This window comes from Crinia signifera, chromosome 1 (assembly GCF_055691185.1).
Source record: "Crinia signifera chromosome 1, ASM5569118v1, whole genome shotgun sequence".
In the NCBI taxonomy this organism is placed as follows: domain Eukaryota; kingdom Metazoa; phylum Chordata; class Amphibia; order Anura; family Myobatrachidae; genus Crinia; species Crinia signifera.
The window spans coordinates 236,831,276-236,856,097 of record NC_139217.1 but is presented as its reverse complement, the minus strand read 5'-3'; positions in this window follow the sequence as shown (position 1 = coordinate 236,856,097).

Below are 24,822 nucleotides of genomic sequence, written 5' to 3'. Positions count from 1 at the left end.
ACAAGGTTTTATTCATAAAACACATGGTTATATTTATAGATCACGGGTGGTTTCCATTCAGAGAACACATGGTTTCATTCATAAAACACAGGGTTCTATTCATAGAACACAGGGTTCCATTCATAGAACACAGGGTTCTATTAAGAGAACACAAGGTTTTATTCATAGAACACATGGCTATATTTATAGATCACGGGTGGTTTCCATTCAGAGAACACATGGTTTCATTCATAAAACACAGGGTTCTATTTATAGAACACAGGGTTCCATTCATAGAACACAGGGTTCTATTAATAGAACACAAGGTTTTATTCATAAAACACATGGTTATATTTATAGATCACGGGTGGTTTCCATTCAGAGAACACATCATTTCATTCATAAAACACAGGGTTCTATTCATAGAACACAGGGTTCCATTTATAGAACACTGGGTTCTATTCATAGACCACAAGGTTTTATTCATAGAACACATGGTTATATTTATAGATCACGGGTGGTTTTCATTCAGAGAACACATAATTTTATTCATAAAACACAGGGTTCTATTCATAGAACACAGGGTTCCATTTATAGAACACAGGGTTCTATTCATAGAACACAAGGTTTTATTCATAGAACACATGGCTATATTTATAGATCACGGGTGGTTTCCATTCAGAGAACACATGGTTTCATTCATAAAACACAGGGTTCTATTTATAGAACACAGGGTTCCATTCATAGAACAAAGGGTTCTATTAATAGAACACAAGGTTTTATTCATAAAACACATGGTTATATTTATAGATCACGGGTGGTTTCCATTCAGAGAAAACATGGTTTCATTCATAAAACACAGGGTTATATTCATAGAACACAGGGTTCCATTCATAGAACACAGGGTTCTATTAAGAGAACACAAGGTTTTATTCATAAAACACATGGTTATATTTATAGATCACGGGTGGTTTCCATTCAAAGAACACATCATTTCATTCATAAAACACAGGGTTCTATTCATAGAACACAGGGTTCCATTTATAGAACACTGGGTTCTATTCATAGAACACAAGGTTTTATTCATAGAACACATGGTTATATTTATAGATCACGGGTGGTTTCCATTCAGAGAACACATAATTTCATTCATAAAACACAGGGTTCTATTCATAGAACACAGGGTTCCATTTATAGAACACAGGGTTCTATTCATAGAACACAAGGTTTTATTCATAGAACACATGGTTATATTTATAGATCACGGGTGGTTTCCATTCAGAGAACACATAATTTTATTCATAAAACACAGGGTTCTATTCATAGAACACAGGGTTCCATTTATAGAACACAGGGTTCTATTCATAGAACTCAAGGTTTTATTCATAGAACAGATGGTTATATTTATAGATCACGGGTGGTTTCCATTCAGAGAACACATAATTGCATTCATAAAACACAGGGTTCTATTCATAGAACACAGGGTTCCATTTATAGAACACAGGGTTCTATTCATAGAACACAAGGTTTTATTCATAGAACACATGGCTATATTTATAGATCACAGGTGGTTTCCATTCAGAGAACACATGGTTTCATTCATAAAACACAGGGTTCTATTCATAGAACACAGGGTTCCATTCATAGAACACAGGGTTCTATTAATAGAACACAAGGTTTTATTCATAAAACACATGGTTATATTTATAGATCACGGGTGGTTTCCATTCAGAGAACACATAATTTCATTCATAAAACACAGGGTTCTATTCATAGAACACAGGGTTCCATTTATAGAACACAGGGTTCTATTCATAGAACACAAGGTTTTATTCATAGAACACATGGTTATATTTATAGATCACGGGTGGTTTCCATTCAGAGAACACATGGTTTCATTCATAAAACACAGGGTTCTATTTATAGAACACAGGGTTCCATTCATAGAACAAAGGGTTCTATTAATAGAACACAAGGTTTTATTCATAAAACACATGGTTATATTTATAGATCACGGGTGGTTTCCATTCAGAGAACACATGGTTTCATTCATAAAACAAAGGGTTATATTCATAGAACACAGGGTTCCATTCATAGAACACAGGGTTCTATTAAGAGAACACAAGGTTTTATTCATAAAACACATGGTTATATTTATAGATCACGGGTGGTTTCCATTCAAAGAACACATCATTTCATTCATAAAACACAGGGTTCTATTCATAGAACACAGGGTTCCATTTATAGAACACTGGGTTCTATTCATAGAACACAAGGTTTTATTCATAGAACACATGGTTATATTTATAGATCACGGGTGGTTTCCATTCAGAGAACACATAATTTCATTCATAAAACACAGGGTTCTATTCATAGAACACAGGGTTCCATTTATAGAACACAGGGTTCTATTCATAGAACACAAGGTTTTATTCATAGAACACATGGTTATATTTATAGATCACGGGTGGTTTCCATTCAGAGAACACATAATTTTATTCATAAAACACAGGGTTCTATTCATAGAACACAGGGTTCCATTTATAGAACACAGGGTTCTATTCATAGAACTCAAGGATTTATTCATAGAACAGATGGTTATATTTATAGATCACGGGTGGTTTCCATTCAGAGAACACATAATTGCATTCATAAAACACAGGGTTCTATTCATAGAACACAGGGTTCCATTTATAGAACACAGGGTTCTATTCATAGAACACAAGGTTTTATTCATAGAACACATGGCTATATTTATAGATCACAGGTGGTTTCCATTCAGAGAACACATGGTTTCATTCATAAAACACAGGGTTCTATTCATAGAACACAGGGTTCTATTAATAGAACACAAGGTTTTATTCATAAAACACATGGTTATATTTATAGATCACGGGTGGTTTCCATTCAGAGAACACATAATTTCATTCATAAAACACAGGGTTCTATTCATAGAACACAGGGTTCCATTTATAGAACACAGGGTTCTATTCATAGAACACAAGGTTTTATTCATAGAACACATGGTTATATTTATAGATCACGGGTGGTTTCCATTCAGAGAACACATAATTTTATTCATAAAACACAGGGTTCTATTCATAGAACACAGGGTTCCATTTATAGAACACAGGGTTCTATTCATAGAACTCAAGGTTTTATTCATAGAACAGATGGTTATATTTATAGATCACGGGTGGTTTCCATTCAGAGAACACATAATTGCATTCATAAAACACAGGGTTCTATTCATAGAACACAGGGTTCCATTTATAGAACACAGGGTTCTATTCATAGAACACAAGGTTTTATTCATAGAACACATGGCTATATTTATAGATCACGGGTGGTTTCCATTCAGAGAACACATGGTTTCATTCATAAAACACAGGGTTCTATTTATAGAACACAGGGTTCCATTCATATAAAACAGGGTTCTATTAATAGAACACAAGGTTTTATTCATAAAACACATGGTTATATTTATAGATCACGGGTGGTTTCCATTCAGAGAACACATGGTTTCATTCATAAAACACAGGGTTCTATTCATAGAACACAGGGTTCCATTCATAGAACACAGGGTTCTATTAATAGAACACAAGGTTTTATTCATAAAACACATGGTTATATTTATAGATCATGGGTGGTTTCCATTCAGAGAACACATCATTTCATTCATAAAACACAGGGTTCTATTCATAGAACACAGGGTTCCATTTATAGAACACAGGGTTCTATTCATAGAACACAAGGTTTTATTCATAGAACACATGGCTATATTTATAGATCACGGGTGGTTTCTATTCAGAGAACACATGGTTTCATTCATAAAACACAGGGTTTTATTTATAGAACACAGGGTTCCATTCATAGAACACAGGGTTCTATTAATAGAACACAAGGTTTTATTCATAAAACACATGGTTATATTTATAGATCACGGGTGGTTTCCATTCAGAGAACACATGGTTTCATTCATAAAACACAGGGTTCTATTCATAGAACACAGGGTTCCATTCATAGAACACAGGGTTCTATTAAGAGAACACAAGGTTTTTTTCATAGAACACATGGTTATATATAAAGATCACGGGTGGTTTCCATTCAGAGAACACATCATTTCATTCATAAAACACAGGGTTCTATTCATAGAACACAGGGTTCCATTTATAGAACACAGGGTTCTATTCATAGAACACAAGGTTTTATTCATAGAACACATGGTTATATTTATAGATCACGGGTGGTTTCCATTCAGAGAACACATAATTTTATTCATAAAACACAGGGTTCTATTCATAGAACACAGGGTTCCATTTATAGAACACAGGGTTCTATTCATAGAACTCAAGGTTTTTTTCATAGAACAGATTGTTATATTTATAGATCACGGGTGGTTTCCATTCAGAGAACACATAATTGCATTCATAAAACACAGGGTTCTATTCATAGAACACAGGGTTCCATTTATAGAACACAGGGTTCTATTCATAGAACACAAGGTTTTATTCATAGAACACATGGCTATATTTATAGATCACGGGTGGTTTCCATTCAGAGAACACATGGTTTCATTCATAAAACACAGGGTTCTATTCATAGAACACAGGGTTCCATTTATAGAACACAGGGTTCTATTCATAGAACACAAGGTTTTATTCATAGAACACATGGTTATATTTATAGATCACGGGTGGTTTCCATTCAGAGAACACATAATTTTATTCATAAAACACAGGGTTCTATTCATAGAACACAGGGTTTCATTTATAGAACACAGGGTTCTATTCATAGAACTCAAGGTTTTATTCATAGAACAGATGGTTATATTTATAGATCACGGGTGGTTTCCATTCAGAGAACACATAATTGCATTCATAAAACACAGGGTTCTATTCATAGAACACAGGGTTCCATTTATAGAACACAGGGTTCTATTCATAGAACACAAGGTTTTATTCATAGAACACATGGCTATATTTATAGATCACGGGTGGTTTCCATTCAGAGAACACATGGTTTCATTCATAAAACACAGGGTTCTATTTATAGAACACAGGGTTCCATTCATAGAACACAGGGTTCTATTAATAGAACACAAGGTTTTATTCATAAAACACATGGTTATATTTATAGATCACGGGTGGTTTCCATTCAGAGAACACATCATTTCATTCATAAAACACAGGGTTCTATTCATAGAACACAGGGTTCCATTTATAGAACACTGGGTTCTATTCATAGACCACAAGGTTTTATTCATAGAACACATGGTTATATTTATAGATCACGGGTGGTTTTTATTCAGAGAACACATAATTTCATTCATAAAACACAGGGTTCTATTCATAGAACACAGGGTTCCATTTATAGAACACAGGGTTCTATTCATAGAACACAAGGTTTTATTCATAGAACACATGGCTATATTTATAGATCACGGGTGGTTTCCATTCAGAGAACACATGGTTTCATTCATAAAACACAGGGTTCTATTTATAGAACACAGGGTTCCATTCATAGAACACAGGGTTATATTAATAGAACACAAGGTTTTATTCATAAAACACATGGTTATATTTATAGATCACGGGTGGTTTCCATTCAGAGAACACATGGTTTCATTCATAAAACACAGGGTTCTATTCATAGAACACAGGGTTCCATTCATAGAACACAGGGTTCTATTAAGAGAACACAAGGTTTTATTCATAAAACACATGGTTATATTTATAGATCACGGGTGGTTTCCATTCAGGGAACACATCATTTCATTCATAAAACACAGGGTTCTATTCATAGAACACAGGGTTCCATTTATAGAACACTGGGTTCTATTCATAGAACACAAGGTTTTATTCATAGAACACATGGTTATATTTATAGATCACGGGTGGTTTCCATTCAGAGAACACATAATTTCATTCATAAAACACAGGGTTCTATTCATAGAACACAGGGTTCCATTTATAGAACACAGGGTTCTATGCATAGAACACAAGGTTTTATTCATAGAACACATGGTTATATTTATAGATCACGGGTGGTTTCCATTCAGAGAACACATAATTTTATTCATAAAACACAGGGTTCTATTCATAGAACATAGGGTTCCATTTATAGAACACAGGATTCTATTCATAGAACTCAAGGTTTTATTCATAGAACAGATGGTTATATTTATAGATCACGGGTGGTTTCCATTCAGAGAACACATAATTGCATTCATAAAACACAGGGTTCTATTCATAGAACACAGGGTTCCATTTATAGAACACAGGGTTCTATTCATAGAACACAAGGTTTTATTCATAGAACACATGGCTATATTTATAGATCACGGGTGGTTTCCATTCAGAGAACACATGGTTTCATTCATAAAACACAGGGTTCTATTTATAGAACACAGGGTTCCATTCATAGAACACAGGGTTCTATTAATAGAACACAAGGTTTTATTCATAAAACACATGGTTATATTTATAGATCACGGGTGGTTTCCATTCAGAGAACACATGGTTTCATTCATAAAACACAGGGTTCAATTCATAGAACACAGGGTTCCATTTATAGAACACAGGGTTCTATTCATAGAAAACAAGGTTTTATTCATAGAACACATGGCTATATTTATAGATCACGGGTGGTTTCCATTCAGAGAACACATGGTTTAATTCATAAAACACAGGGTTCTATTTATAGAACACAGGGTTCCATTCATAGAACACAGGGTTCTATTAATAAAACACAAGGTTTTATTCATAAAACACATGGTTATATTTATAGATCACGGGTGGTTTCCATTCAGAGAACACATGGTTTCATTCATAAAACACAGGGTTCTATTCATAGAACACAGGGTTCCATTCATAGAACACAGGGTTCTATTAATAGAACACAAGGTTTTATTCATAAAACACATGGTTATATTTATAGATCACGGGTGGTTTCCATTCAGAGAACACATGATTTCATTCATAAAACACAGGGTTCTATTTATAGAACACAGGGTTCCATTCATAGAACACAGGGTTCTATTAATAGAACACAAGGATTTATTCATAAAACACATGGTTATATTTATAGATCACGGGTGGTTTCCAGTCAGAGAACACATGGTTTCATTCATAAAACACAGGGTTCTATTCATAGAACACAGGATTCCATTAATAGAACACAGGGTTCTATTAATAGAACACAAGGTTGTATTCATAAAACACATGGTTATATTTATAGATCACGGGTGGTTTCCATTCAGAGAACACATCATTTCATTCATAAAACACAGGGTTCTATTCATAGAACACAGGGTTCCATTTATAGAACACAGGGTTCTATTCATAGAACACAAGGTTTTATTCATAAAACACATGGTTATATTTATAGATCACGGGTGGTTTCCATTCAGAGAACACATAATTTCATTCATAAAACACAGGGTTCTATTCATAGAACACAGGGTTCCATTTATAGAACACAGGGTTCTATTCATAGAACTCAAGGTTTTATTCATAGAACAGATGGTTATATTTATAGATCACGGGTGGTTTCCATTCAGAGAACACATAATTGCATTCATAAAACACAGGGTTCTATTCATAGAACACAGGGTTCCATTTATAGAACACAGGGTTCTATTCATAGAACACAAGGTTTTATTCATAAAACACATGGTTATATTTATAGATCGCGGGTGGTTTCCATTCAGAGAACACATGGTTTCATTCATAAAACACAGGGTTCTATTCATAGAACACAGGGTTCCATTCATAGAACACAGGGTTCTATTAATAGAACACAAGGTTTTATTCATAAAACACATGGTTATATTTATAGATCACGGGTGGTTTCCATTCAGAGAACACATCATTTCATTCATAAAACACAGGGTTCTATTCATAGAACACAGGGTTCCATTTATAGAACACTGGGTTCTATTCATAGACCACAAGGTTTTATTCATAGAACACATGGTTGTATTTATAGATCACGGGTGGTTTTCATTCAGAGAACACATAATTTTATTCATAAAACACAGGGTTCTATTCATAGAACACAGGGTTCCATTTATAGAACACAGGGTTCTATTCATAGAACACAAGGTTTTATTCATAGAACACATGGCTATATTTATAGATCACGGGTGGTTTCCATTCAGAGAACACATGGTTTCATTCATAAAACACAGGGTTCTATTTATAGAACACATGGTTCCATTCATAGAACACAGGGTTCTATTAATAGAACACAAGGTTTTATTCATAAAACACATGGTTATATTTATAGATCACGGGTGGTTTCCATTCAGAGAACACATGGTTTCATTCATAAAACACAGGGTTCTATTCATAGAACACAGTGTTCCATTCATAGAACACAGGGTTCTATTAAGAGAACACAAGGTTTTATTCATAAAACACATGGTTATATTTATAGATCACGGGTGGTTTCCATTCAGGGAACACATCATTTCATTCATAAAACACAGGGTTCTATTCATAGAACACAGGGTTCCATTTATAGAACACTGGGTTCTATTCATAGAACACAAGGTTTTATTCATAGAACACATGGTTATATTTATAGATCACGGGTGGTTTCCATTCAGAGAACACATAATTTCATTCATAAAACACAGGGTTCTATTCATAGAACACAGGGTTCCATTTATAGAACACAGGGTTCTATTCATAGAACACAAGGTTTTTTTCATAGAACACATGGTTATATTTATAGATCACGGGTGGTTTCCATTCAGAGAACACATAATTTTATTCATAAAACACAGGGTTCTATTCATAGAACACAGGGTTCCATTTATAGAATACAGGGTTCTATTCATAGAACTCAAGGTTTTATTCATAGAACAGATGGTTATATTTATAGATCACGGGTGGTTTTCATTCAGAGAACACATAATTGCATTCATAAAACACAGGGTTCTATTCATAGAACACAGGGCTCCATTTATAGAACACAGGGTTCTTTTCATAGAACACAAGGTTTTATTCATAGAACACATGGCTATATTTATAGATCACGGGTGGTTTCCATTCAGAGAACACATGGTTTCATTCATAAAACACAGGGTTCTATTTATAGAACACAGGGTTCCATTCATAGAACACAGGGTTCTATTAATAGAACACAAGGTTTTATTCATAAAACACATGGTTATATTTATAGATCACGGGTGGTTTCCATTCAGAGAACACATGGTTTCATTCATAAAACACAGGGTTCTATTCATAGAACACAGGGTTCCATTCATAGAACACAGGGTTCTATTAATAGAACACAAGGTTGTATTCATAAAACACATGGTTATATTTATAGATCACGGGTGGTTTCCATTCAGAGAACACATCATTTCATTCATAAAACACAGGGTTCTATTCATAGAACACAGGGTTCCATTTATAGAACACTGGGTTCTATTCATAGACCACAAGGTTTTATTCATAGAACACATGGTTATATTTATAGATCACGGGTGGTTTCCATTCAGAGAACACATAATTTTATTCATAAAACACAGGGTTCAATTCATAGAACACAGGGTTCCATTTATAGAACACAGGGTTCTATTCATAGAACTCAAGGTTTTATTCATAGAACAGATGGTTATATTTATAGATCACGGGTGGTTTCCATTCAGAGAACACATAATTGCATTCATAAAACACAGGGTTCTATTTATAGAACACAGGGTTCCATTCATAGAACACAGGGTTCTATTAATAAAACACAAGGTTTTATTCATAAAACACATGGTTATATTTATAGATCACGGGTGGTTTCCATTCAGAGAACACATGGTTTCATTCATAAAACACAGGGTTCAATTCATAGAACACAGGGTTCCATTTATAGAACACAGGGTTCTATTCATAGAAAACAAGGTTTTATTCATAGAACACATGGCTATATTTATAGATCAAGGGTGGTTTCCATTTAGAGAACACATGGTTTCATTCATAAAACACAGGGTTCTATTTATAGAACACAGGGTTCCATTCATAGAACACAGGGTTCTATTAATAAAACACAAGGTTTTTTTCATAAAACACATGGTTATATTTATAGATCACGGGTGGTTTCCATTCAGAGAACACATGGTTTCATTCATAAAACACAGGGTTCTATTCATAGAACACAGGGTTCCATTCATAGAACACAGGGTTCTATTAATAGAACACAAGGTTTTATTCATAAAACACATGGTTATATTTATAGATCACGGGTGGTTTCCATTCAGAGAACACATGATTTCATTCATAAAACACAGGGTTCTATTTATAGAACACAGGGTTCCATTCATAGAACACAGGGTTCTATTAATAGAACACAAGGTTTTATTCATAAAACACATGGTTATATTTATAGATCACGGGTGGTTTCCAGTCAGAGAACACATGGTTTCATTCATAAAACACAGGGTTCTATTCATAGAACACAGGATTCCATTCATAGAACACAGGGTTCTATTAATAGAACACAAGGTTGTATTCATAAAACACATGGTTATATTTATAGATCACGGGTGGTTTCCATTCAGAGAACACATCATTTCATTCATAAAACACAGGGTTCTATTCATAGAACACAGGGTTCCATTTATAGAACACAGGGTTCTATTCATAGAACACAAGGTTTTATTCATAAAACACATGGTTATATTTATAGATCACGGGTTGTTTCCATTCAGAGAACACATAATTTCATTCATAAAACACAGGGTTCTATTCATAGAACACAGGGTTCCATTTATAGAACACAGGGTTCTATTCATAGAACTCAAGGTTTTATTCATAGAACAGATGGTTATATTTATAGATCACGGGTGGTTTCCATTCAGAGAACACATAATTGCATTCATAAAACACAGGGTTCTATTCATAGAACACAGGGTTCCATTTATAGAACACAGGGTTCTATTCATAGAACACAAGGTTTTATTCATAGAACACATGGTTATATTTATAGATCACGGGTGGTTTCCATTCAGAGAACACATGGTTTCATTCATAAAACACAGGGTTCTATTCATAGAACACAGGGTTCCATTCATAGAACACAGGGTTCTATTAATAGAACACAAGGTTTTATTCATAAAACACATGGTTATATTAATAGATCACGGGTGGTTTCCATTCAGAGAACACATCATTTCATTCATAAAACACAGGGTTCTATTCATAGAACACAGGGTTCCATTTATAGAACACTGGGTTCTATTCATAGAACACACGGTTTTATTCATAGAACACATGGTTATATTTATAGATCACGGGTGGTTTCCATTCAGAGAACACATAATTGCATTCATTAAACAAAGGGTTATTCATAGAACACAGGGTTCCATTTATAGAACACAGGGTTCTATTCATAGAAAACAAGGTTTTATTCATAGAACACATGGCTATATTTATAGATCACGGGTGGTTTCCATTCAGAGAACACATGGTTTCATTCATAAAACACAGGGTTCTATTTATAGAACACAGGGTTCCATTCATAGAACACAGGGTTCTATTAATAAAACACAAGGTTTTATTCATACAACACATGGTTATATTTATAGATCACGTGTGGTTTCCATTCAGAGAACACATGGTTTCATTCATAAAACAGAGGGTTCTATTCATAGAACACAGGGTTCCATTCATAGAACACATGGTTCTATTAATAGAACACAAGGTTTTATTCATAAAACACATGGTTATATTTATAGATCACGGGTGGTTTCCATTCAGAGAACACATGATTTCATTCATAAAACACAGGGTTCTATTTATAGAACACAGGGTTCCATTCATAGAACACAGGGTTCTATTAATAGAACACAAGGTTTTATTCATAAAACACATGGTTATATTTATAGATCACGGGTGGTTTCCAGTCAGAAAACACATGGTTTAATTTATAAAACACAGGGTTCTATTCATAGAACACAGGGTTCCATTCATAGAACACAGGGTTCTATTAATAGAACACAAGGTTTTATTCATAAAACACATGGTTATATTTATAGATCACGGGTGGTTTCCATTCAGAGAACACATAATTTCATTCATAAAACACAGGGTTCTATTCATAGAACACAGGGTTCCATTTATAGAACACAGGGTTCTATTCATAGAACACAAGGTTTTATTCATAGAACACATGGTTATATTTATAGATCATGGGTGGTTTCCATTCAGAGAACACATAATTTTATTCATAAAACACAGGGTTCTATTCATAGAACACAGGGTTCCATTTATAGAACACAGGGTTCTATTCATAGAACTCAAGGTTTTATTCATAGAACAGATGGTTATATTTATAGATCACGGGTGGTTTCCATTCAGAGAACACATGATTGCATTCATAAAACACAGGGTTCTATTCATAGAACACAGGGTTCCATTTATAGAACACAGGGTTCTATTCATAGAACACAAGGTTTTATTCATAGAACACATGGCTATATTTATAGATCACGGGTGGTTTCCATTCAGAGAACACATGGTTTCATTCATAAAACACAGGGTTCTATTTATAGAACACAGGGTTCCATTCATAGAACACAGGGTTCTATTAATAGAACACAAGGTTTTATACATAAAACACATGGTTATATTTATAGATCACGGGTGGTTTCCATTCAGAGAACACATGGTTTCATTCATAAAACACAGGGTTCTATTCATAGAACACAGGGTTCCATTCATAGAACACAGGGTTCTATTAAGAGAACACAAGGTTTTATTCATAGAACACATGGCTATATTTATAGATCACGGGTGGTTTCCATTCAGAGAACACATGGTTTCATTCATAAAACACAGGGTTCTATTTATAGAACACAGGGTTCCATTCATAGAACACAGGGTTCTATTAATAGAACACAATGTTTTATTCATAAAACACATGGTTATATTTATAGATCACGGGTGGTTTCCATTCAGAGAACACATCATTTCATTCATAAAACACAGGGTTCTATTCATAGAACACAGGGTTCCATTTATAGAACACTGGGTTCTATTCATAGACCACAAGGTTTTATTCATAGAACACATGGTTATATTTATAGATCACGGGTGGTTTTCATTCAGAGAACACATAATTTTATTCATAAAACACAGGGTTCTATTCATGGACACAGGGTTCCATTTATAGAACACAGGGTTCTATTCATAGAACACAAGGTTTTATTCATAAAACACATGGTTATATTTATAGATCACGGGTGGTTTCCATTCAGAGAACACATCATTTCATTCATAAAACACAGGGTTCTATTCATAGAACACAGGGTTCCATTTATAGAACACTGGGTTCTATTCATAGACCACAAGGTTTTATTCATAGAACACATGGTTATATTTATAGATCACGGGTGGTTTTTATTCAGAGAACACATAATTTCATTCATAAAACACAGGGTTCTATTCATAGAACACAGGGTTCCATTTATAGAACACAGGGTTCTATTCATAGAACACAAGGTTTTATTCATAGAACACATGGCTATATTTATAGATCACGGGTGGTTTCCATTCAGAGAACACATGGTTTCATTCATAAAACACAGGGTTCTATTTATAGAACACAGGGTTCCATTCATAGAACACAGGGTTCTATTAATAGAACACAAGGTTTTATTCATAAAACACATGGTTATATTTATAGATCATGCGTGGTTTCCATTCAGAGAACACATGGTTTCATTCATAAAACACAGGGTTCTATTCATAGAACACAGGGTTCCATTCATAGAACACAGGGTTCTATTAAGAGAACACAAGGTTTTATTCATAAAACACATGGTTATATTTATAGATCACGGGTGGTTTCCATTCAGGGAACACATCATTTCATTCATAAAACACAGGGTTCTATTCATAGAACACAGGGTTCCATTTATAGAACACTGGGTTCTATTCATAGAACACAAGGTTTTATTCATAGAACACATGGTTATATTTATAGATCACGGGTGGTTTCCATTCAGAGAACACATAATTTCATTCATAAAACACAGGGTTCTATTCATAGAACACAGGGTTCCATTTATAGAACACAGGGTTCTATTCATAGAACACAAGGTTTTATTCATAGAACACATGGTTATATTTATAGATCACGGGTGGTTTCCATTCAGAGAACACATAATTTTATTCATAAAACACAGGGTTTTATTCATAGAACATAGGGTTCCATTTATAAAACACAGGATTCTATTCATAGAACTCAAGGTTTTATTCATAGAACAGATGGTTATATTTATAGATCACGGGTGGTTTCCATTCAGAGAACACATAATTGCATTCATAAAACACAGGGTTCTATTCATAGAACACAGGGTTCCATTTATAGAACACAGGGTTCTATTCATAGAACACAAGGTTTTATTCATAGAACACATGGCTATATTTATAGATCACGGGTGGTTTCCATTCAGAGAACACATGGTTTCATTCATAAAACACAGGGTTCTATTTATAGAACACAGGGTTCCATTCATAGAACACAGGGTTCTATTAATAGAACACAAGGTTTTATTCATAAAACACATGGTTATATTTATAGATCACGGGTGGTTTCCATTCAGAGAACACATGGTTTCATTCATAAAACACAGGGTTCAATTCATAGAACACAGGGTTCCATTTATAGAACACAGGGTTCTATTCATAGAAAACAAGGTTTTATTCATAGAACACATGGCTATATTTATAGATCACGGGTGGTTTCCATTCAGAGAACACATGGTTTCATTCATAAAACACAGGGTTCTATTTATAGAACACAGGGTTCCATTCATAGAACACAGGGTTCTATTAATAAAACACAAGGTTTTATTCATAAAACACATGGTTATATTTATAGATCACGGGTGGTTTCCATTCAGAGAACACATGGTTTCATTCATAAAACACAGGGTTCTATTCATAGAACACAGGGTTCCATTCATAGAACACAGGGTTCTATTAATAGAACACAAGGTTTTATTCATAAAACACATGGTTATATTTATAGATCACGGGTGGTTTCCATTCAGAGAACACATGATTTCATTCATAAAACACAGGGTTCTATTTATAGAACACAGGGTTCCATTCATAGAACACAGGGTTCTATTAATAGAACACAAGGATTTATTCATAAAACACATGGTTATATTTATAGATCACGGGTGGTTTCCAGTCAGAGAACACATGGTTTCATTCATAAAACACAGGGTTCTATTCATAGAACACAGGATTCCATTAATAGAACACAGGGTTCTATTAATAGAACACAAGGTTGTATTCATAAAACACATGGTTATATTTATAGATCACGGGTGGTTTCCATTCAGAGAACACATCATTTCATTCATAAAACACAGGGTTCTATTCATAGAACACAGGGTTCCATTTATAGAACACAGGGTTCTATTCATAGAACACAAGGTTTTATTCATAAAACACATGGTTATATTTATAGATCACGGGTGGTTTCCATTCAGAGAACACATAATTTCATTCATAAAACACAGGGTTCTATTCATAGAACACAGGGTTCCATTTATAGAACACAGGGTTCTATTCATAGAACTCAAGGTTTTATTCATAGAACAGATGGTTATATTTATAGATCACGGGTGGTTTCCATTCAGAGAACACATAATTGCATTCATAAAACACAGGGTTCTATTCATAGAACACAGGGTTCCATTTATAGAACACAGGGTTCTATTCATAGAACACAAGGTTTTATTCATAAAACACATGGTTATATTTATAGATCGCGGGTGGTTTCCATTCAGAGAACACATGGTTTCATTCATAAAACACAGGGTTCTATTCATAGAACACAGGGTTCCATTCATAGAACACAGGGTTCTATTAATAGAACACAAGGTTTTATTCATAAAACACATGGTTATATTTATAGATCACGGGTGGTTTCCATTCAGAGAACACATCATTTCATTCATAAAACACAGGGTTCTATTCATAGAACACAGGGTTCCATTTATAGAACACTGGGTTCTATTCATAGACCACAAGGTTTTATTCATAGAACACATGGTTGTATTTATAGATCACGGGTGGTTTTCATTCAGAGAACACATAATTTTATTCATAAAACACAGGGTTCTATTCATAGAACACAGGGTTCCATTTATAGAACACAGGGTTCTATTCATAGAACACAAGGTTTTATTCATAGAACACATGGCTATATTTATAGATCACGGGTGGTTTCCATTCAGAGAACACATGGTTTCATTCATAAAACACATGGTTCTATTTATAGAACACATGGTTCCATTCATAGAACACAGGGTTCTATTAATAGAACACAAGGTTTTATTCATAAAACACATGGTTATATTTATAGATCACGGGTGGTTTCCATTCAGAGAACACATGGTTTCATTCATAAAACACAGGGTTCTATTCATAGAACACAGTGTTCCATTCATAGAACACAGGGTTCTATTAAGAGAACACAAGGTTTTATTCATAAAACACATGGTTATATTTATAGATCACGGGTGGTTTCCATTCAGGGAACACATCATTTCATTCATAAAACACAGGGTTCTATTCATAGAACACAGGGTTCCATTTATAGAACACTGGGTTCTATTCATAGAACACAAGGTTTTATTCATAGAACACATGGTTATATTTATAGATCACGGGTGGTTTCCATTCAGAGAACACATAATTTCATTCATAAAACACAGGGTTCTATTCATAGAACACAGGGTTCCATTTATAGAACACAGGGTTCTATTCATAGAACACAAGGTTTTATTCATAGAACACATGGTTATATTTATAGATCACGGGTGGTTTCCATTCAGAGAACACATAATTTTATTCATAAAACACAGGGTTCTATTCATAGAACACAGGGTTCCATTTATAGAATACAGGGTTCTATTCATAGAACTCAAGGTTTTATTCATAGAACAGATGGTTATATTTATAGATCACGGGTGGTTTCCAGTCAGAGAACACATGGTTTCATTCATAAAACACAGGGTTCTATTCATAGAACACAGGGCTCCATTTATAGAACACAGGGTTCTTTTCATAGAACACAAGGTTTTATTCATAGAACACATGGCTATATTTATAGATCACGGGTGGTTTCCATTCAGAGAACACATGGTTTCATTCATAAAACACAGGGTTCTATTTATAGAACACAGGATTCCATTCATAGAACACAGGGTTCTATTAATAGAACACAAGGTTTTATTCATAAAACACATGGTTATATTTATAGATCACGGGTGGTTTCCATTCAGAGAACACATGGTTTCATTCATAAAACACAGGGTTCTATTCATAGAACACAGGGTTCCATTCATAGAACACAGGGTTCTATTAATAGAACACAAGGTTGTATTCATAAAACACATGGTTATATTTATAGATCACGGGTGGTTTCTATTCAGAGAACACATCATTTCATTCATAAAACACAGGGTTCTATTCATAGAACACAGGGTTCCATTTATAGAACACTGGGTTCTATTCATAGACCACAAGGTTTTATTCATAGAACACATGGTTATATTTATAGATCACGGGTGGTTTCCATTCAGAGAACACATAATTTTATTCATAAAACACAGGGTTCAATTCATAGAACACAGGGTTCCATTTATAGAACACAGGGTTCTATTCATAGAACTCAAGGTTTTATTCATAGAACAGATGGTTATATTTATAGATCACGGGTGGTTTCCATTCAGAGAACACATAATTGCATTCATAAAACACAGGGTTCTATTTATAGAACACAGGGTTCCATTCATAGAACACAGGGTTCTATTAATAAAACACAAGGTTTTATTCATAAAACACATGGTTATATTTATAGATCACGGGTGGTTTCCATTCAGAGAACACATGGTTTCATTCATAAAACACAGGGTTCAATTCATAGAACACAGGGTTCCATTTATAGAACACAGGGTTCTATTCATAGAAAACAAGGTTTTATTCATAGAACACATGGCTATATTTATAGATCAAGGGTGGTTTCCATTTAGAGAACACATGGTTTCATTCATAAAACACAGGGTTCTATTTATAGAACACAGGGTTCCATTCATAGAACACAGGGTTCTATTAATAAAACACAAGGTTTTTTTCATAAAACACATGGTTATATTTATAGATCACGGGTGGTTTCCATTCAGAGAACACATGGTTTCATTCATAAAACACAGGGTTCTATTCATAGAACACAGGGTTCCATTCATAGAACACAGGGTTCTATTAATAGAACACAAGGTTTTATTCATAAAACACATGGTTATATTTATAGATCACGGGTGGTTTCCATTCAGAGAACACATGATTTCATTCATAAAACACAGGGTTCTATTTATAGAACACAGGGTTCCATTCATAGAACACAGGGTTCTATTAATAGAACACAAGGTTTTATTCATAAAACACATGGTTATATTTATAGATCACGGGTGGTTTCCAGTCAGAGAACACATGGTTTCATTCATAAAACACAGGGTTCTATTCATAGAACACAGGATTCCATTCATAGAACACAGGGTTCTATTAATAGAACACAAGGTTGTATTCATAAAACACATGGTTATATTTATAGATCACGGGTGGTTTCCATTCAGAGAACACATCATTTCATTCATAAAACACAGGGTTCTATTCATAGAACACAGGGTTCCATTTATAGAACACAGGGTTCTATTCATAGAACACAAGGTTTTATTCATAAAACACATGGTTATATTTATAGATCACGGGTTGTTTCCATTCAGAGAACACATAATTTCATTCATAAAACACAGGGTTCTATTCATAGAACACAGGGTTCCATTTATAGAACACAGGGTTCTATTCATAGAACTCAAGGTTTTATTCATAGAACAGATGGTTATATTTATAGATCACGGGTGGTTTCCATTCAGAGAACACATAATTGCATTCATAAAACACAGGGTTCTATTCATAGAACACAGGGTTCCATTTATAGAACACAGGGTTCTATTCATAGAACACAAGGTTTTATTCATAGAACACATGGTTATATTTATAGATCACGGGTGGTTTCCATTCAGAGAACACATGGTTTCATTCATAAAACACAGGGTTCTATTCATAGAACACAGGGTTCCATTCATAGAACACAGGGTTCTATTAATAGAACACAAGGTTTTATTCATAAAACACATGGTTATATTAATAGATCACGGGTGGTTTCCATTCAGAGAACACATCATTTCATTCATAAAACACAGGGTTCTATTCATAGAACACAGGGTTCCATTTATAGAACACTGGGTTCTATTCATAGAACACACGGTTTTATTCATAGAACACATGGTTATATTTATAGATCACGGGTGGTTTCCATTCAGAGAACACATCATTTCATTCATAAAACACAGGGTTCTATTCATAGAACACAGGGTTCCATTTATAGAACACTGGGTTCTATTCATAGACCACAAGGTTTTATTCATAGAACACATGGTTGTATTTATAGATCACGGGTGGTTTTCATTCAGAGAACACATAATTTTATTCATAAAACACAGGGTTCTATTCATAGAACACAGGGTTCCATTTATAGAACACAGGGTTCTATTCATAGAACACAAGGTTTTATTCATAGAACACATGGCTATATTTATAGATCACGGGTGGTTTCCATTCAGAGAACACATGGTTTCATTCATAAAACACAGGGTTCTATTTATAGAACACATGGTTCCATTCATAGAACACAGGGTTCTATTAATAGAACACAAGGTTTTATTCATAAAACACATGGTTATATTTATAGATCACGGGTGGTTTCCATTCAGAGAACACATGGTTTCATTCATAAAACACAGGGTTCTATTCATAGAACACAGTGTTCCATTCATAGAACACAGGGTTCTATTAAGAGAACACAAGGTTTTATTCATAAAACACATGGTTATATTTATAGATCACGGGTGGTTTCCATTCAGGGAACACATCATTTCATTCATAAAACACAGGGTTCTATTCATAGAACACAGGGTTCCATTTATAGAACACTGGGTTCTATTCATAGAACACAAGGTTTTATTCATAGAACACATGGTTATATTTATAGATCACGGGTGGTTTCCATTCAGAGAACACATAATTTCATTCATAAAACACAGGGTTCTATTCATAGAACACAGGGTTCCATTTATAGAACACAGGGTTCTATTCATAGAACACAAGGTTTTATTCATAGAACACATGGTTATATTTATAGATCACGGGTGGTTTCCATTCAGAGAACACATAATTTTATTCATAAAACACAGGGTTCTATTCATAGAACACAGGGTTCCATTTATAGAATACAGGGTTCTATTCATAGAACTCAAGGTTTTATTCATAGAACAGATGGTTATATTTATAGATCACGGGTGGTTTCCAGTCAGAGAACACATGGTTTCATTCATAAAACACAGGGTTCTATTCATAGAACACAGGGCTCCATTTATAGAACACAGGGTTCTTTTCATAGAACACAAGGTTTTATTCATAGAACACATGGCTATATTTATAGATCACGGGTGGTTTCCATTCAGAGAACACATGGTTTCATTCATAAAACACAGGGTTCTATTTATAGAACACAGGGTTCCATTCATAGAACACAGGGTTCTATTAATAGAACACAAGGTTTTATTCATAAAACACATGGTTATATTTATAGATCACGGGTGGTTTCCATTCAGAGAACACATGGTTTCATTCATAAAACACAGGGTTCTATTCATAGAACACAGGGTTCCATTCATAGAACACAGGGTTCTATTAATAGAACACAAGGTTGTATTCATAAAACACATGGTTATATTTATAGATCACGGGTGGTTTCCATTCAGAGAACACATCATTTCATTCATAAAACACAGGGTTCTATTCATAGAACACAGGGTTCCATTTATAGAACACTGGGTTCTATTCATAGACCACAAGGTTTTATTCATAGAACACATGGTTATATTTATAGATCACGGGTGGTTTCCATTCAGAGAACACATAATTTTATTCATAAAACACAGGGTTCAATTCATAGAACACAGGGTTCCATTTATAGAACACAGGGTTCTATTCATAGAACTCAAGGTTTTATTCATAGAACAGATGGTTATATTTATAGATCACGGGTGGTTTCCATTCAGAGAACACATAATTGCATTCATAAAACACAGGGTTCTATTTATAGAACACAGGGTTCCATTCATAGAACACAGGGTTCTATTAATAAAACACAAGGTTTTATTCATAAAACACATGGTTATATTTATAGATCACGGGTGGTTTCCATTCAGAGAACACATGGTTTCATTCATAAAACACAGGGTTCAATTCATAGAACACAGGGTTCCATTTATAGAACACAGGGTTCTATTCATAGAAAACAAGGTTTTATTCATAGAACACATGGCTATATTTATAGATCAAGGGTGGTTTCCATTTAGAGAACACATGGTTTCATTCATAAAACACAGGGTTCTATTTATAGAACACAGGGTTCCATTCATAGAACACAGGGTTCTATTAATAAAACACAAGGTTTTTTTCATAAAACACATGGTTATATTTATAGATCACGGGTGGTTTCCATTCAGAGAACACATGGTTTCATTCATAAAACACAGGGTTCTATTCATAGAACACAGGGTTCCATTCATAGAACACAGGGTTCTATTAATAGAACACAAGGTTTTATTCATAAAACACATGGTTATATTTATAGATCACGGGTGGTTTCCATTCAGAGAACACATGATTTCATTCATAAAACACAGGGTTCTATTTATAGAACACAGGGTTCCATTCATAGAACACAGGGTTCTATTAATAGAACACAAGGTTTTATTCATAAAACACATGGTTATATTTATAGATCACGGGTGGTTTCCAGTCAGAGAACACATGGTTTCATTCATAAAACACAGGGTTCTATTCATAGAACACAGGATTCCATTCATAGAACACAGGGTTCTATTAATAGAACACAAGGTTGTATTCATAAAACACATGGTTATATTTATAGATCACGGGTGGTTTCCATTCAGAGAACACATCATTTCATTCATAAAACACAGGGTTCTATTCATAGAACACAGGGTTCCATTTATAGAACACAGGGTTCTATTCATAGAACACAAGGTTTTATTCATAAAACACATGGTTATATTTATAGATCACGGGTTGTTTCCATTCAGAGAACACATAATTTCATTCATAAAACACAGGGTTCTATTCATAGAACACAGGGTTCCATTTATAGAACACAGGGTTCTATTCATAGAACTCAAGGTTTTATTCATAGAACAGATGGTTATATTTATAGATCACGGGTGGTTTCCATTCAGAGAACACATAATTGCATTCATAAAACACAGGGTTCTATTCATAGAACACAGGGTTCCATTTATAGAACACAGGGTTCTATTCATAGAACACAAGGTTTTATTCATAGAACACATGGTTATATTTATAGATCACGGGTGGTTTCCATTCAGAGAACACATGGTTTCATTCATAAAACACAGGGTTCTATTCATAGAACACAGGGTTCCATTCATAGAACACAGGGTTCTATTAATAGAACACAAGGTTTTATTCATAAAACACATGGTTATATTAATAGATCACGGGTGGTTTCCATTCAGAGAACACATCATTTCATTCATAAAACACAGGGTTCTATTCATAGAACACAGGGTTCCATTTATAGAACACTGGGTTCTATTCATAGAACACACGGTTTTATTCATAGAACACATGGTTATATTTATAGATCACGGGTGGTTTCCATTCAGAGAACACATAATTGCATTCATTAAACAAAGGGTTATTCATAGAACACAGGGTTCCATTTATAGAACACAGGGTTCTATTCATAGAAAACAAGGTTTTATTCATAGAACACATGGCTATATTTATAGATCACGGGTGGTTTCCATTCAGAGAACACATGGTTTCATTCATAAAACACAGGGTTCTATTTATAGAACACAGGGTTCCATTCATAGAACACAGGGTTCCATTAATAAAACACAAGGTTTTATTCATACAACACATGGTTATATTTATAGATCACGTGTGGTTTCCATTCAGAGAACACATGGTTTCATTCATAAACAGAGGGTTCTATTCATAGAACACAGGGTTCCATTCATAGAACACAGGGTTCTATTAATAGAACACAAGGTTTTATTCATAAAACACATGGTTATATTTATAGATCACGGGTGGTTTCCATTCAGAGAACACATGATTTCATTCATAAAACACAGGGTTCTATTTATAGAACACAGGGTTCCATTCATAGAACACAGGGTTCTATTAATAGAACACAAGGTTTTATTCATAAAACACATGGTTATATTTATAGATCACGGGTGGTTTCCAGTCAGAAAACACATGGTTTAATTTATAAAACACAGGGTTCTATTCATAGAACACAGGGTTCCATTCATAGAACACAGGGTTCTATTAATAGAACACAAGGTTTTATTCATAAAACACATGGTTATATTTATAGATCACGGGTGGTTTCCATTCAGAGAACACATAATTTCATTCATAAAACACAGGGTTCTATTCATAGAACACAGGGTTCCATTTATAGAACACAGGGTTCTATTCATAGAACACAAGGTTTTATTCATAGAACACATGGTTATATTTATAGATCACGGGTGGTTTCCATTCAGAGAACACATAATTTTATTCATAAAACACAGGGTTCTATTCATAGAACACAGGGTTCCATTTATAGAACACAGGGTTCTATTCATAGAACTCAAGGTTTTATTCATAGAACAGATGGTTATATTTATAGATCACGGGTGGTTTCCATTCAGAGAACACATGATTGCATTCATAAAACACAGGGTTCTATTCATAGAACACAGGGTTCCATTTATAGAACACAGGGTTCTATTCATAGAACACAAGGTTTTATTCATAGAACACATGGCTATATTTATAGATCACGGGTGGTTTCCATTCAGAGAACACATGGTTTCATTCATAAAACACAGGGTTCTATTTATAGAACACAGGGTTCCATTCATAGAACACAGGGTTCTATTAATAGAACACAAGGTTTTATACATAAAACACATGGTTATATTTATAGATCACGGGTGGTTTCCATTCAGAGAACACATGGTTTCATTCATAAAACACAGGGTTCTATTCATAGAACACAGGGTTCCATTCATAGAACACAGGGTTCTATCAAGAGAACACAAGGTTTTATTCATAGAACACATGGCTATATTTATAGATCACGGGTGGTTTCCATTCAGAGAACACATGGTTTCATTCATAAAACACAGGGTTCTATTTATAGAACACAGGGTTCCATTCATCGAACACAGTGTTCTATTAATAGAACACAAGGTTTTATTCATAAAACACATGGTTATATTTATAGATCACGGGTGGTTTCCATTCAGAGAACACATCATTTCATTCATAAAACACAGGGTTCTATTCATAGAACACAGGGTTCCATTTATAGAACACTGGGTTCTATTCATAGACCACAAGGTTTTATTCATAGAACACATGGTTATATTTATAGATCACGGGTGGTTTTCATTCAGAGAACACATAATTTTATTCATAAAACACAGGGTTCTATTCATGGACACAGGGTTCCATTTATAGAACACAGGGTTCTATTCATAGAACACAAGGTTTTATTCATAGAACACATGGCTATATTTATAGATCACGGGTGGTTTCCATTCAGAGAACACATGGTTTCATTCATAAAACACAGGGTTCTATT